The following is a 15,573-nucleotide window of genomic DNA, read 5'->3' as shown; positions in this document are numbered from 1 at the left end:
TATGGCCTTCCCGGTCTCTGAGAACAATATGTTTATCTTATCCTTGAAGGTTTTTCCCAAAACGTCTGTGTCTAAGGCGGGTGTGTACAGGTCATCACGCCTTGTTGCTAGGTAGAATAAAACTAGCATGTCATAATGAGGGCAGGAGGGCATGTGCTTCTTTTACAGAGCTCTTATTGCTGATTGGAGGAAGCTGTGGCATGAGGCTGGAACCAGCCACTGGACGAACCAATTTGAGAAGGCCAAGTCTAAACAATAACTCTCTCCATCTGTTTTTGAATTGATAGAGCTTGTAGACAGTGGTGTATAAAGTGTTATGTTTAGCCTAGAATCTGCGCCCTTTCGGGAGGAGAGTCACAGCCAGCTGGTTGGATGGTCTGTGATTTCCTGAACCGAGAGTGCCTGTGTATATGTGATATCTTCTGATTCTTTAGTTTAAAATTAAAACATTTATTATATTAAAGTGATTTAAATGTCTTAATTTAATTGTGTTTACATTAACATATTATTGGAAAATTTCGAAGGTACGGTATATCCCCATAGGTACACTTTACCATAACGCTCTGAGTTCTAGCCATCATCAGTGGCAAGTCTTATAAATGTTGTATATTTTTTAATATTTATAATTATTGTTGCATATGACACCAGTAGTTATTGTAATCTTTCTAAAATATAAACCTTCTGTTAAAGGCAACTATATAACTGTAGTATCAGTTCAATTCAATTGTATTTATTTAGTGCCAAATTACCTCCTCAAGGTGCTTTATATTAAAAGTTAAAGACCCTACAATAATTACAAAGAACACCCAACAATCAAAACAAGCCCCTAAGAGCAGCACTTGGCAACAGTAAGAAGGAAAAACTCCTTTAGCAGGAAGAACCCTCCGGCAGAACCAGGCTCAGGGAGGGGCAGCCATCTACTGTGAATGGTTGGGGGTCAGGGCAGGGAGACAGGACAAAATACAGAGTTGTAAAATGAAATTCAATGTTCAAGTGAACGAATGAGAAAACAAAAATATTGTTCATAGTGTATGGCAACTCTTACAGTTATAGCTGTTCTAAGACACAAAAAAAAAAGAAAAAAGAAACTTTTCTGCCTTTTCTTTTTCACTAATGAATATATAGACTGTAGACAAAATGATGGAAGCCAGAAGGTACTGGCAATTTTTAAGGTTGAATGTTTTCTTTTATGATTTGCATGAACTGACACTGTGAATCAATAAACGTACCTTAAATGTTTATATAACAATCTTACTATTCAATTTGCCTCTCTTTCATTTCATGCAATTTAATGATAACTGAAATATTCAATTTTCTCACTTAGAGGAAAAGGTTAGCTTAGTGTTGTTCTGTTGCTCTACATTGCTACACCTACATTCATATTATTTTGATGTGTTATTTTGTTCTATTTTCCTGTTTGTACTGCATGAACTTGTGCTGTATTATGACCCTTTGACAGGTCTGATTTCTCTACATAGGATTATTCTTAGAGGTGTATGGTCCACAAGCTGGGAAAGTATCCTAGTCATCTGAAAAGTATTTACAACTTTGATCAAAAAAAGCACTTTGTACATAATGCAAGTGAACATAATGAGAATGGACTGATCTTCTTATCCTAGAGCTAAGGTCAAGAGTAAACGTTATTAAAGCACCAATCTTTTTGGGGGATTTTTAGGAAAAAGGGCACCTTTCCCCAAAATTACCTCAATTTTTCTTAAAGAGCAACAGATTAGGCATGAAAAGTGTACATTGTTGTATCTGTAAATACCACATAATATTTCCCCAAAGGCTACACCTAAACTGTGAAAAGCAAAGCCTATGTTTTGCAAATGGTTTGTGATGTGTTTTCCTTGTGGAATCCAACAGGTAAACAATAAGACAGGCCTGCACTTCCATCCTCTAATCAATTTATACAGTTTAAAACCATTCATCTCCATATCCACATTTGACTTCTATATTAGTTGCAAAATGTCAGATACTGTAATAATGATGAAGCGGGGCTCAGGAGTATTGCAGAATTGCCAAATACAAAAGATTTGTTTCCCTCTTATCTTCCTAGGGCAGTCTGCCAGGTTCCTCAATTTCTTTGTGGCAGTATGTCAGCGTATTGAGAAATGTAGATAAAGACATTTTGTACTCTGATATATAAAGATTTAATATATCATGCATTGTGGGGTGACAATTATCTGTGTGGACCTCATCTCTGGCCCTCAAAAAACACCAGGCTCAGCACAGCAGAGGCGTGTGGAGTGATAGTGACTGGTAAGTGTGAAGTAGGAGAAGAAAAATATATTTCTTAAACAGATCCATTTTCTTCCACTTATGCTTTTCAGGGTCATGGGGAGCCTCCCCCCAGCTGCCATAGGGTGAGAGGCAAGGTATAATATCATGGACAGATTGTATATCTTTCACAGCTAATACAGAGAGACATACCATTCACACCTATGGTGTGATTAGGTTAACCTAATCCACTAACTGCATGTCTTTGGACAATAACGGGAAACAGGAGTACCCGGAGAGAACGAACGCAGACAAGAACATGCAAACTCCACACAGAAATGCCCCAGCCAAATTATGGATTAGAACCCAGGACCTTCTTGGTGTGGTGCAGCATTGCCAACCACCGTGCTACCATGCTGCCTATGATGTCCCTTTTGAATGCCTGGGTCATTGTGCCAATATATTGCTCTGTATCTCAAACATTAGGTTCATATTAAGTGATTATGAATTTCACATTTCCAAGTGCAAATGTTTTGTTCAAATATAGGAACAAATACAAGTAGCATAGATTTTATGTTGTAAAGCAGAAAATAGGATGTGGACTCTAACTTATCAGCTCATATTAGCAAGCTTGATTCAGAAATTGTATGGGTAAATAAACTGCATAAAATGTGATTTAGTGCAGAGACACAAACACTAGAATTTTACTCACCAAAACACTTACACTACTTAAATGGACTTGCTTTTGGAACCAGCCTCAAGTGGCCATTAAAAAGAACAGCAGATTTTAGCACTTCTGTATTGCCGTAATGTGTTAGCCTTAGAGGTTGCTGCTTGAGCAAGGCAGAAAGGTGAGTGTGGATGTAATGTAATTTCCAGAGCTTTCCATCCGGCCACGCGAATAGTGCTGCCACAGATACTATACCCAATCATGTTGCGTCATAACCCATTGAATGCCCGTCTCTGACTAGTCTGAATTATCTTTCTCTTGCCATCTTGGGCTTCTTGTGGGTGGAGCTCCACCCTCGTCAATAAGTACACTGCTCAAAAAAATAAAGGGAACACTCAAATAACACATCCTAGATCTGAATGAATGAAATATTCTCATTGAATACTTTGTTCTGTACAAAGTTGAATGTGCTGACAACAAAATCACACAAAAATCATCAATGGAAATCAAATTTATTAACCAAAGGAGGCCTGGATTTGGAGTCACACACAAAATTAAAGTGGAAAAACACACTACAGGCTGATCCAACTTTGATGTAATGTCTTTAAAACAAGTCAAAATGAGGCTCAGTATTGTGTGTGGCCTCCACGTGCCTGTGTGACCTCCCTACAACGCCTGGGCATGCTCCTGATGAAGTGGCGGATGGTCTCTTGACCTTGACTAAAGCATCCACCAACTCCTGGACAGTCTGTGGTGCAACGTGACCTTAGTGCATGGAGCGAGACATGATGTCCCAGATGTGCTCAATCGGATTCAGTTCTGGAGAACAGGCGGGTCAGTCCATAGCTTCAATGCCTTCATCTTGCAGGAACTGCTGACACACTCCAGCCACATGAGGTCTAGCATTGTCCTGCATTAGGAGGAACCCAGGGCCAACCGCACCAGCATATGGTCTCACAAGGGGTCTGAGGATCTCATCTCGGCGCCTAATGGCAGTCATGCTACCACTGGCGAGCATATGGAGGGCTGTGCGGCCCTCCAAAGAAATGCCACCCCACACCATTACTGACCCACTGCCAAACCGGTCATGCTGAAGGATGTTGCAGGCAGCAGATCGCTCTCCGCGGTGTCTCCAGACTCTGTCACGTCTGTCACATGTGCTCAGTGTGAACCTGCTTTCATCTGTGAAGAGCACAGGGCACCAGTGGTGAATTTGCCAATCCTGGGGTTCTCTGGCAAATGCCACACGTTCTGCACAGTGTTGGGCTGTGAGCACAATCCCCATCTGTGGACGTCGGGCCCTCATACCATCCTCATGGAGTCGGTTTCTAACTGTTTGTGCAGACACATGCACATTTGTGGCCTGCTGGAGGTCATTTTGCAGGGCTCTGGCAGTGCTCCTCCTGTTCCTCCTTGCACAAAGGCGGAGGTAGCGGTCCTGCTGCTGGGTTGTTGCCCTCCTATGGCCTCCTCCACGTCTCCTGGTGTACTGGCCTGTCTCCTGGTAGCGTCTCCAGCCTCTGGACACTACACTGACAGACACAGCAAACCTTCTTGCCACAGCTCACATTGATGTGCCATCCTGGATGAGCTGCACTACCTGAGCCACTTGTGTGAGTTGTAGAGTCCGTCTCATGCTACCACAAGTGTGAAAGCACCACCAACATTCAAAAGTGACCAGAACATCAGCCAGAAAGCATAGGTACTGAGAAGTGGTCTGTGGTCCCCACCTGCAGAACCACTCCTTTATTGAGTGTGTCTTGCTAATTGCCAATAATTTCCGCCTGTTGTCTATTCCATTTGCACAACAGCATGTGATATTGATTGTCAATTAGTGTTGCTTCCTTAGTGGATTTACTTGGAGTTATATTGTGTTGTTTAAGTGTCCCCTTTATTTTTTTGAGCAGTGTACATTTCATGACATGGACACAGGCGCCCACGCTTGTTCGTGCGGGTGCGGTATGGCGGGATTGTTGGTTTGTGTGTCCATGCTTTGTTTCTGTCTTTTTTTTTTCTTGTAAATTTATTTTTCCAGGCATTGTTTGATATTTTTTTTTTGTATGCAGTTTGCTGGGGTATCCCCTTTTCATGTTTTCTGCTTTTTTTTCCTTCTCTCTCAGCCTGTCAACTCTGGCATCACAAGGACTGTATATGTATAAATAACACAAATAAATAAAATAATAGGACAATATTAACAAGAGGAATCTATAGAGAATCTCTAGAGCTCATCTTGGACGAGTAAATATATCTGGCACAACATTCCTATCGCAGTTCTGGTTGCAATATCTGCCAGACATGACAGGCTTGAAAAAAACAAAAAAAAACCTTTTTAGTATTTACAGATTACAGAAATGCAATAGCTGTACATGCTAATGCACATGATAAAGGGCATGGAGTACAATTTGTTGTTAGTGCTTTCTACGCGATTTCTGCAAACCCGTTAGAGGAAGGATACAGCATTCTGGGACACGTTGACAGCGTGCTATGTAAGAGTAAATCCTCTGGCTTTATATGCAAAAAGAATAATTGCTCTATCGTATGTGGTTGCAATTCTACCGGCATTTAAAAGCAGTTAGCAGTTGGGAGCACCGGCATTCCGGCCGGACACATTCCCTCAGTCAGCAATATGTTTGCTTTACCTTCAGTGCTGCGATTTGCTACACAAACATACAGCACAGACACATACACAGCCATACAAGACACACATACACACACACACCTTTAGTGAACACTCAACACTCGATCAGTTAGTTTAAACATGACCACACTGAGGTCACATGGAGTGTACACAGAGTTGGTTCCAGGGAAGAGAGGCTAAAAATCGCTAATTGGTTAAATGACTTATAGGCAGCCTTTCTGATGCATATGTTCAAAGCATCTCTACACACACTCAGCTCTCCACAGTTCCTTCACACGTACTCAGCCTGCTACAACTCAAAACAAGAGGCGTAGCTACATTGATTAACAGTAATATAATCTTCACCATTAGCAACACTGTAATACGTCCCAAAGCTAGATTTATAATACTTAATTTATCTATTCAAAATATGGATTTGTGTACTGTGTACTGCTAGCATATATGGACCAAATGTTGATGACCCCTCAGTCTTTCATGCTCTCTTCACTTGTCTTTCTGATCCCTCTGACACTACACTTATAGTAGGACAGACTTCAACCTTGTATTTAATCCAGAAACGCACAGGATCAGTAGAGCAGTCAGTCAAAGGAAATGTCAGTCTACAGACATTCTTAAACAATAAATGAATGATTCTGGTCTTTGCTTGGTGTTCACATCACCCCACTCTCAGGGATTACACCTTTTCACCAGTCACATTCTCGCTTAGACTAGTTTTTGTTAGCAGCTCGATTATGATGCCATCACAGACACTCAGATTCATCCTATCACTATCAATGATCATGCACCATCTTGTTATCACACAAATGAGTCACACCACCAATTAGGAACTGGGTATTTAATACATCAGTGCTTAAAGAACAAGATTTCATTAATTATTTCAAAAGGAGTGGATGACGTACTTAGAAAATAATGACCTACCAGGAATAATGCAAGCAGGAAAGGTGCAGGACAAAATAATATCTTACTGTTCACATAAGAAAAATAAATTTAAAACACTTGTATTAGAATTAGAACAAAAATAAAATCTTTAGAAGCTGCCTATGCTGCCTCACCAGAAGAACACACAATTAGCAACCTTAGAAACTGAAACGGTACTAAATGAAATAATTGTTAAGAAGACAATTTCTGGTGCAGAGGCTGTGTTTGGAGAACTTTGATCATGGCAATAAATTATTCACTAAGCAGTTATTTATTCTGTTAAAGATTTGACTGGAAACATTAGTCATGATCCACAACAAATACATAAATCTTTCAAAGACTTATGAAGCTTTGTAGTCATCACAGATTAATCAATCTGATGCTGCCATTACATAATTTTTTAACAATAAAAATCTATCAAAATTAAGTGATGAACAGATTGTGGATTTGGATTCATCTCTTTCAGTGTCTGAATTCCATGAAGCCCTACACTGTCCTCCAAATATTAAAGCCCGAGGTCCAGATGGTTTTCAAGAATTTCAGCCTACCATTTTTTTTCATCACATAATTTTTTTCAGAATGACTCAAATTCAGAATGATCACACACCATCTCCAAACATAAACTCTGCCAATGTTAGGCTGGTTCTTAAACCAGGCACCCTACATGCTCAGCTTCCACTCAATTTCACCCATAAATGTAGAGTGTGATATAATTTGCAAAGTGACTACCAGAAGATTAGAAGAAATCACTCCATTTATAATAAATCCCAACTAAATACAGTAGGATTTATCAAGGGTCGACACTCATAATACACACAGACTAATAAAAGTAAGATACTTTTCCATTAACAAGTTATAAACCACAGTTATCTCTTTAGATGCAAAGAAGGCACCTGAGTGGGTAAACTGGAAGTTTCTACAAACAGTTTTACATAAACTTGGATTTGGTTCATCCTTCATAGACTGGATCAAATCGCTGTGCAGCTCTCCAAATAAATGTGTTAAGACAGACAATCTTATTTCCCAAAGCTTCAGTCTGCAGAGGTGCACTTGGCATGGCTGCTCACTCTCCCGCTCACCTTCTGTCATCTTCATTGAGCCACTAGCAGCAGCAATCTGACAAAATGTAGATATCAAAGAATTCAAACTGAAAATACAGACCATAATATAAGAGCATATGCTGACAATGTATTACTTTTCCTTGGGAACTCACAAAACTCCTGAAGATGATCACACTTATGGATAAATTCTCATCTATATCAGATTACTCCATCAACTGGAATAAATCAAAAGTTCTGCCACTGAATTGTAATTTTCAGAACACCTCCACCACTCCACTACAGTCATGCAACATTACATATTATATAATAATTCACCTAAAATCAACTATCTGTTCTTGCTGATCCTTCTGTTGCTTGATTTATGTCACTAGACTCAAACATCTCAAAATTTTTATAGAAAACACCCCATCATGAATAATTTTAACAACACCAATCACCGATGGGAATACCCACCCGCTATTAATGAAAACAGAAAATACATGTAGACGTCAGGATAATATTATAGCATCATTTCACAACAGAAATCCCTTAAGCAGACATCTTATTACGTTCTGGGTTAGTAAAGATATAATACGTATTCCAGCAAAAATATGTTTTCAATATTATTAATACTCATTAAATCCAAACTATTTTAGGCATGCTGTAAGAGTTTTGTATTTTGTGATTATCTTTAACATTTCTACAAATACTTTTTGGTAACCACATCCTAAAACAGACAAAAAAATTTCCATGTTAAACAAATTAGAGAATGTACAGTACATGCTGCACTCTTGTACAAGGGTGTATACTACAAAAATTCAGTTATATTTATATAATCTAATAAGCCAATAAGCCAGACATAATGCATACAAGGTATTCACATCATATTATACTCATGTATGTACAGGAATATTACTACATAATGCACCCATACTAGGTAATGTGCTAATACCAATGCATTATGTATAACATCCCTATAATCATAAGGCAGCCATGCAGACAGACAAGTACCGTTCTTCTGACAAACACCAAACCCAGAATTGTCCATCTGAATGCTAGACGCAGAAGTGTGATTCATCACTCCAGAAAACACATCTCCACTGCTCTAGAGTCCAGTGGTGGCGTGCTTTACACCACTGCATTCAGTGCTTTGCATTACACTTGGCTCAGAATCTCATCCCATGAAGCTCACTACACACTGTTCTTGAACTAATCTGAAGGCCACATGAAGCTTGGAGGTCTGTAGCAATTGACTCTGCAGAAAGTTGGCGACCTCTGTGAACTATGTGCCTCAGCATCCGCTGACCTCACTCTGTGATTTTACATGGCTTAGAACTTTGTGGCTGAGCTCCTGTTGTTCCCAGTCACATTAATTTTGTTATAATACCACTAATAATTAACTGTGCAATTAGGTGTGAGGAAATTTCACAACTGGACTTGCTGCACAGGTGGCATTCTTTCACAGTACCACGCTGAAATTCACTGAGCTCCTGAGAGCGACTCATTCTTTCATAAATGTTTGTAGAAGCAGTCTGCACGCCTAGGTGCTTGGTTTTATGTACCTGTGGCCTCTGGAAGTGATTGGAACACCTATATTAAATCATTTGGATGGGTGAGTGAATACGTTTTTACTGTTGCACATCTTTGAAGAGTAAGGAAGACATATGTCACATTTCATATGCAACTCCTTGTGGTTTTGAAATCTATAGAAAGAAGAAGAAGAAGAAGAAGAAACAGCCTTTATTGTCCCACAGAGGGGAAATTTGGGTGTAACAGCAGCCGCAGTTATTATAAATATAAGTAAAAATATAATAATTCACACTAAGAAAAGAATATAAATATATATAAAATCAACAAACAATATTAACCTTAATACTACTAATAATAACACTATATACAATGAACTATATACAATATAGACTGGAAAGGTAAAATCATGGACAGACACTCAGATGGCTGGTGGTTTGGGGGGGGTCAGCTGCATCCTGGGGTCACTGCTGGCTCTGGAAGGGTGCCCATTCACCCACATTCCATAGGGGTTGATGAGAATGGGTGTGTGTCTTTGTGTGTCCTTGTGTGGTTTGTATATGGGTGTGTGTGAGTGAGTGGCCTGTGTGTGTGTGTGTGTGTGTGTGTGTGTGTGTGTGTGTGTGTGTGTGTGTGTGTGTGTGTGTGTGTGTGTGTGTGTGAAACCTAATACCAAAACAGAAATAACCACTTAATTAAAATCTTGTTGAGCACTTTCTGGTTTACCGGCGCAGCTTTTACAGTCCTTACGGTAGTAGTGAAGCGTCCAAGGAAACCCACTGACCAATTGCATGTGAGTTTGGCGATACCACGTGATACCACCAAGCTGGTTCCTGCCAGCTGGTAAACTTTGGAACAAACAGAGTTATTATAGTTAACGAAAACAAACTAAATAATGAAAACTGAAACTGAAAAAAACATTTTCATTAACTGAAATAAATAAAATCTATAATTAAAAGCAAAAAACAGTATTGTGAGTTTACAAAACTAACTAAAACTAAGATAAACTATAGATAAAATGACCTTTGTTTTCATAATTTTATTTTAAAAAACCCTTGTGGATTGATATAAAATAATTTTTTTCCGCTCTAACAGTTGAAGCTGGGAGCGCCATCGCGCAATTGTGTGCGTGTGTGCGCTCACCGCATCGGTCTGCAAAGTAATGGCAGCGGTCTGCCGAGAAACCGCACTGATCCTTCAACATAACCTGACGTGCACCTCCAGAGAAATCGAACTACATGTCGGGTCCACACAGCCCACAAGGTTGTGATTAACCTGTTCAGGCCTTGTGCGTTTCTGGCTACTTTTTGCTGCAGTGTTTGAATTTATCAGTGAGAGAACAACAATCAGGAATAATAATCAAAGCATCAATATAAGGACTCACAAATGTCAGCAAATTCCTGGAGGGAGACTGCTGGAACTATCGGAATGATGTGAGGAAATGAAGAAAGTGGAAAAACAGGGACAAATATGTTTGCAGCCAAAAAACTGAGCACAAAGAGCGAGGACCAAAAAAGTCCCAGCCAGCACTGCATATAAAACACCAGCACGCGACCGCAAGGTAATTAACACACACAATCCAGCTACACAAGCATAAATGTCGGCCACTTAAGTAGGTTGTGTACAGAGGCCGCAAAGCTAGCTCTCTGAGCAGCTTCATGTGGTGAGAACATCAGGATGCAGCTGGATTTGAGCTTTGATTCCTTCAAAGAGTTCATTTTGTTTTTGTCCAACATTCGCTGCGTTCTGATGTTTTACACCACATGTTCTGATGTTTTACACCACGTGTTCTGATGTTTTACACCACATGTTCTGATGTTTTACACCACGTGTTCTGATGTTTTACACCACATGTTCTGATGTTTTACACCACGTGTTCTGATGTTTTACACCACATGTTCTGATGTTTTACACCACGTGTTCTGATGTTTTACACCACATGTTCTGATGTTTTACACCACGTGTTCTGATGTTTTACACCACGTGTTCTGATGTTTTACACCACGTGTTCTGATGTTTTACACCACATGTTCTGATGTTTTACACCACGTGTTCTGATGTTTTACACCACATGTTCTGATGTTTTACACCACGTGTTCTGATGTTTTACACCACATGTTCTGATGTTTTACACCACGTGTTCTGATGTTTTACACCACGTGTTCTGATGTTTTACACCACGTGTTCTGATGTTTTACACCACATGTTCTGATGTTTTACACCACGTGTTCTGATGTTTTACACCACATGTTCTGATGTTTTACACCACATGTTCTGATGTTTTACACCACGTGTTCTGATGTTTTACACCACGTGTTCTGCACTGACGCTGAAGTTTGTTGTAGAGTTTATTCAGTTTTGGAGTTCATGTTTTTCTTTATGTTTCTCCTTGTTGATGTCCATGTGTTACACACATTAAACACATAATGCTGCTATTTTGTGAACAGTTGGTTGTTGAATGCAATTTTTTAAACGGTATCTTTTGTCGAGTTATTATTATACAATAGTCACTCTTGCACAAAGTATGAAAACCTAAAACTGAAGAAAACTAAACTAAAACTAAGCATGAAACCAAATATAAAAGTTAATACTCTGAAAAGTAACAAAAACTATATATATATATATATATATATATATATATGGACCTCTTTAAATTTTATTTGAATACCTCTGCTCTAGACAGAGCCCTCGTGGCCAAACAGCTCCAGAGAACCAGAGGCAACGGGCAGCCCACCCATCCTGGCACAAGCCAAGAACAGGGCCACCTCCATGATCATGTCCTACAGGGGCATGTAGGACTTGATCAGACACCCCACCCCAACCCAAACACACACACACACACACACACACACACACACACACACACACACACACACACACACACACACACACACACACACACACACACACACACACACACACACCGCAAAGAGATTGTAGTTTGTGTCTCCATTTTGCTTTTTGTTTTGTTATTTTCAGGTGCTGTTTGTTTTTTGTGTGGACTTCTCTTTTCTCTCATGTTTTCCTCTTTTTTTCTCTTTCTCACTTTGTCTTTTTTTTAACTATCTGTCAGCTCCTGTATTGCTGTATCACACACATATACACGTATACAAGTGAAAAATAATAAAAATGAATGAATACATTTTAAAACAGAAAACCACTAATAAGAGGAGCCTATAGAGTTTATAGAGCTCATTTTGGTAAAGCACGTCTTTGGCACAACAGTGCATTCAGATCGTGATTGTGATCCCAAAAGCTACCAGACAGGACAGGTTATTAAAAAAAAAAAATAAAAAATCTCTCTGGCTGTCTTACACCTTCTGTCTTTTGTTCTGTCTCCCTCTCCTCAATCCCAACCATTCATGGCAGACGGCTGCCCCTCCCTGATCCTGGTTCTGCAGCGGTTTCTTCCTGTTAAAGGGATTTTTTTTCTTTCACACTGTCACCAAGTCCTTGCTTAAATGGGGTTGTCTGATTGTTGAGGTTTTCTCTGTATTATTGTTGGGTCTCGACTTTACAACAGCGAGTGCCTTGGGATGATTGTTGTGATTTGGTGCTATATAAATACAATTTAATTGAACTGAACTGTATAGTGATATACTTTAGTACAATGGACATTGTCACTGAAATATTCAGTGTTAATGTTGTTCAAATTCTTCTCACATGACGTGTGCCAAATGTCCCCCCTGTTACGGGACAATTTAATTTCTAAGTGTTTTAAATTTATAGTCACTTTCATATTTAGATTTTCTAAGAGCTAAAATGTGCCTGACTTTACTCTCCAAATGCATTTTAAGAGGGTGTTACTAAACACCCTCCCAATAAAGTATTATCAAAGGAAAGGCATGATCGATTTTGAAGTATGATGTAATTTCAATTAATGTCTTTTAGATCAAAAATGAATTTTAATCAAATTTGGTTCATTTTTTTCAGTGAACCATTAAGATATGTGTAGTATTTTGTTTAATTTTGAAAAAAAAATATTTATACAGGTAACTGTAGACTGAGAAGAAACAGGGTCCATCCTTAATTCACCCTGTTTAAAGAAATTATAATCCTGTAAAGCTTTAAACATTTCTAATATCTATTTAATAAAATAATAACTGATAGTAACTATTTTAGAAATATAATGTATAACTCCTGGGCTTTTAACAAGATTATTAATTTCATAAAGTAAATTTTCTGGCAACTGTGTTTTTCAGCTATTTTCACCTTAAACAGACTTTTTCATGGATACATTAACTTTTGGTTTTGGTACTAAAGAACATATGTATAACTTTTAAATGAAATAAAGATTTTTAAAAGTTAATATTTTCCTAGTTTAATATTGGTTGTACCACTTGACATGGAAAGTATAACAGTCCATATTTAATCCATATTTAAGAGTGAGCTACAAAACTTTTCAACTAGCCATAAAGACACCATTAGGTCCTCTGGATTAAATATTGTTTTCACTATTATTACATTTTTACTTCATAATAAAGTCTCAATCAATTTCTTGACAAAATACTTGCTTATTTTAATTATCATAACAGCTTTAAAATCAATTGTATTTATTTATCAATTTATTTTTTTAACATAAATGATATATGAACATAATATAAAAAATAAATCATGCCACTGCATTCTATTTATAATTTATTATCAATATCATTTAAACACAAATTTGAATACATGGAAGCCTGTAAAAGAAGCCTGTAGTTTTCTTTTACATGGACAGTCTCGCTGCCTGGCATATTTGGGGGTTTAGATACCAAAAATGACATAATGCATGTTGTATGAATGCACTGAAAAACTATTCAAATTTAAAAAGTTTTATAGAGTAAACCCACACATCATGCTTAAAAAATGCATATCACATCACCAACCAGCCTACTACTGTGCGTCCACCCTGTTACTGTGGAAAACAATAACAGGAAGGACATTTTATACTTAAATCAGCTATTATTTCACATGATGTACAACAGACTAGGACACAATTTATTTCAACATGTTTAAGAATAGATTATTGGATTATTGTTGTAAGTAAGGCTCTGCAACAGTAATGACAAATTTTGAATTATTTAGATTTTTCTAACTTATATGTGTACCTGAACTTGAACAAAGATGATTGGGGACATGACATTTTAGGATATTTGTGCTAAATAAATCAGTGGTAATTTTATAAATAAATACATACTGTATGATTGTATTTTGTCGTCGAGGGGCATTAATACTGTAAGACAAGTTTTAAGAAGTAAATATTGGCCTATTTTTATACAGAATATACTCATTTCACCGGGACTCAAATGCACTGAATGCTAGGAATGACCCAAATAAAATATATTTTTACTTGGGCAAGATAATTTGTTATTCATGTAGGAACAAGGGGGCTCTGGCAACCAGAATTTTTTACTCTATGAATTCATGGGTTAACACTAATAATCTTTTGTAAAGGTTGCTTTAAATTCAGCAAGGATTCTTAAATAATATGAATCATTATTTCTTGAAAATAAAATCAGTCAGATGGATTTTGAAAGCGAACCTCGAGGTTTCACTTATTGAGGACTGGGTATGTGAGGCTTCAGACTGCTCTAAATGCTTTGTTTTGTTTTTTTTTATACTCTTGGCTCTGTATTTTATATCAGTGGCAGCAGATATTCCTAATATGGTCATTTCTGGCTGTAAGCAAAGTCAAAACATTTGTTTGTGATGGGAAATCCATCTGAAGGAAGTTGGCTTGAAGGGAGGCTCAGACATCTTGTCTCAGCCAGAGTACGAAGACAGGAGCTGCAGCAAGGCCCGCTCTAAGATGAGGTCACTGTTCAGTGTTTGACTGGACCAAATGTATCAGTTTCTTTAAGTAAGACAAGACAATAAATGCCTGGTGTTTCCATCAAATGAAGACTGAACAGATAAGAATGATGCTGAATAAATGCATCTAAAAATTAAAAAGGCTTCTGAGCTCACGTTCAAAAAATGAAAAATGTCAAAACAAACACCACACGAGATATGCAGGATATGCTAAATGTTATTAACAAACAAATAAAAAACAGCAATAACAAACAAAAAACACTGCAAAGGACACTTGAAAATTATATAGATTGTATTATATTTCCAAAAATATATGTACAGTCTATTACAAAGGTTACAAAGCAAAAAAGAATTGTCTATGTAACAAGAAACTGTCTAATTAAATGATCTTACAGTTCTGTTTTTGAGGAAAATACTTTTGACCAGTGAATATTCTCAGTACTCTCATCACAGAAAAATAAATAATGGATCAACAATTTGTATTACTGTACAATAAACTAGAAGGCAAAATCAAAACAGTCAAAGGAAAGATGGGAATCCTATCAGCTGTCTTTGGTCCTAAATGAAAAAATTATGTACAACTGAAATCTTGTGGGTGACAATAGTTCATCTGTGAAATAGAAAAATATAGTGCATTTTCAATGTATTCAGAGCTCTCTACTGAGTAATATGTGTAAAAAAACAAAAACAATATAAATAAAATGTACAAGTTTTACAATTAGAACATATACAAAGATCCCCTAATATCCCGGCTCGTTCTGAAACAA

Source organism: Archocentrus centrarchus, chromosome 24, assembly GCF_007364275.1.
Source record: "Archocentrus centrarchus isolate MPI-CPG fArcCen1 chromosome 24, fArcCen1, whole genome shotgun sequence".
In the NCBI taxonomy this organism is placed as follows: Eukaryota; Metazoa; Chordata; class Actinopteri; order Cichliformes; family Cichlidae; genus Archocentrus; species Archocentrus centrarchus.
Note: the sequence above shows the minus strand (reverse complement) of the source record.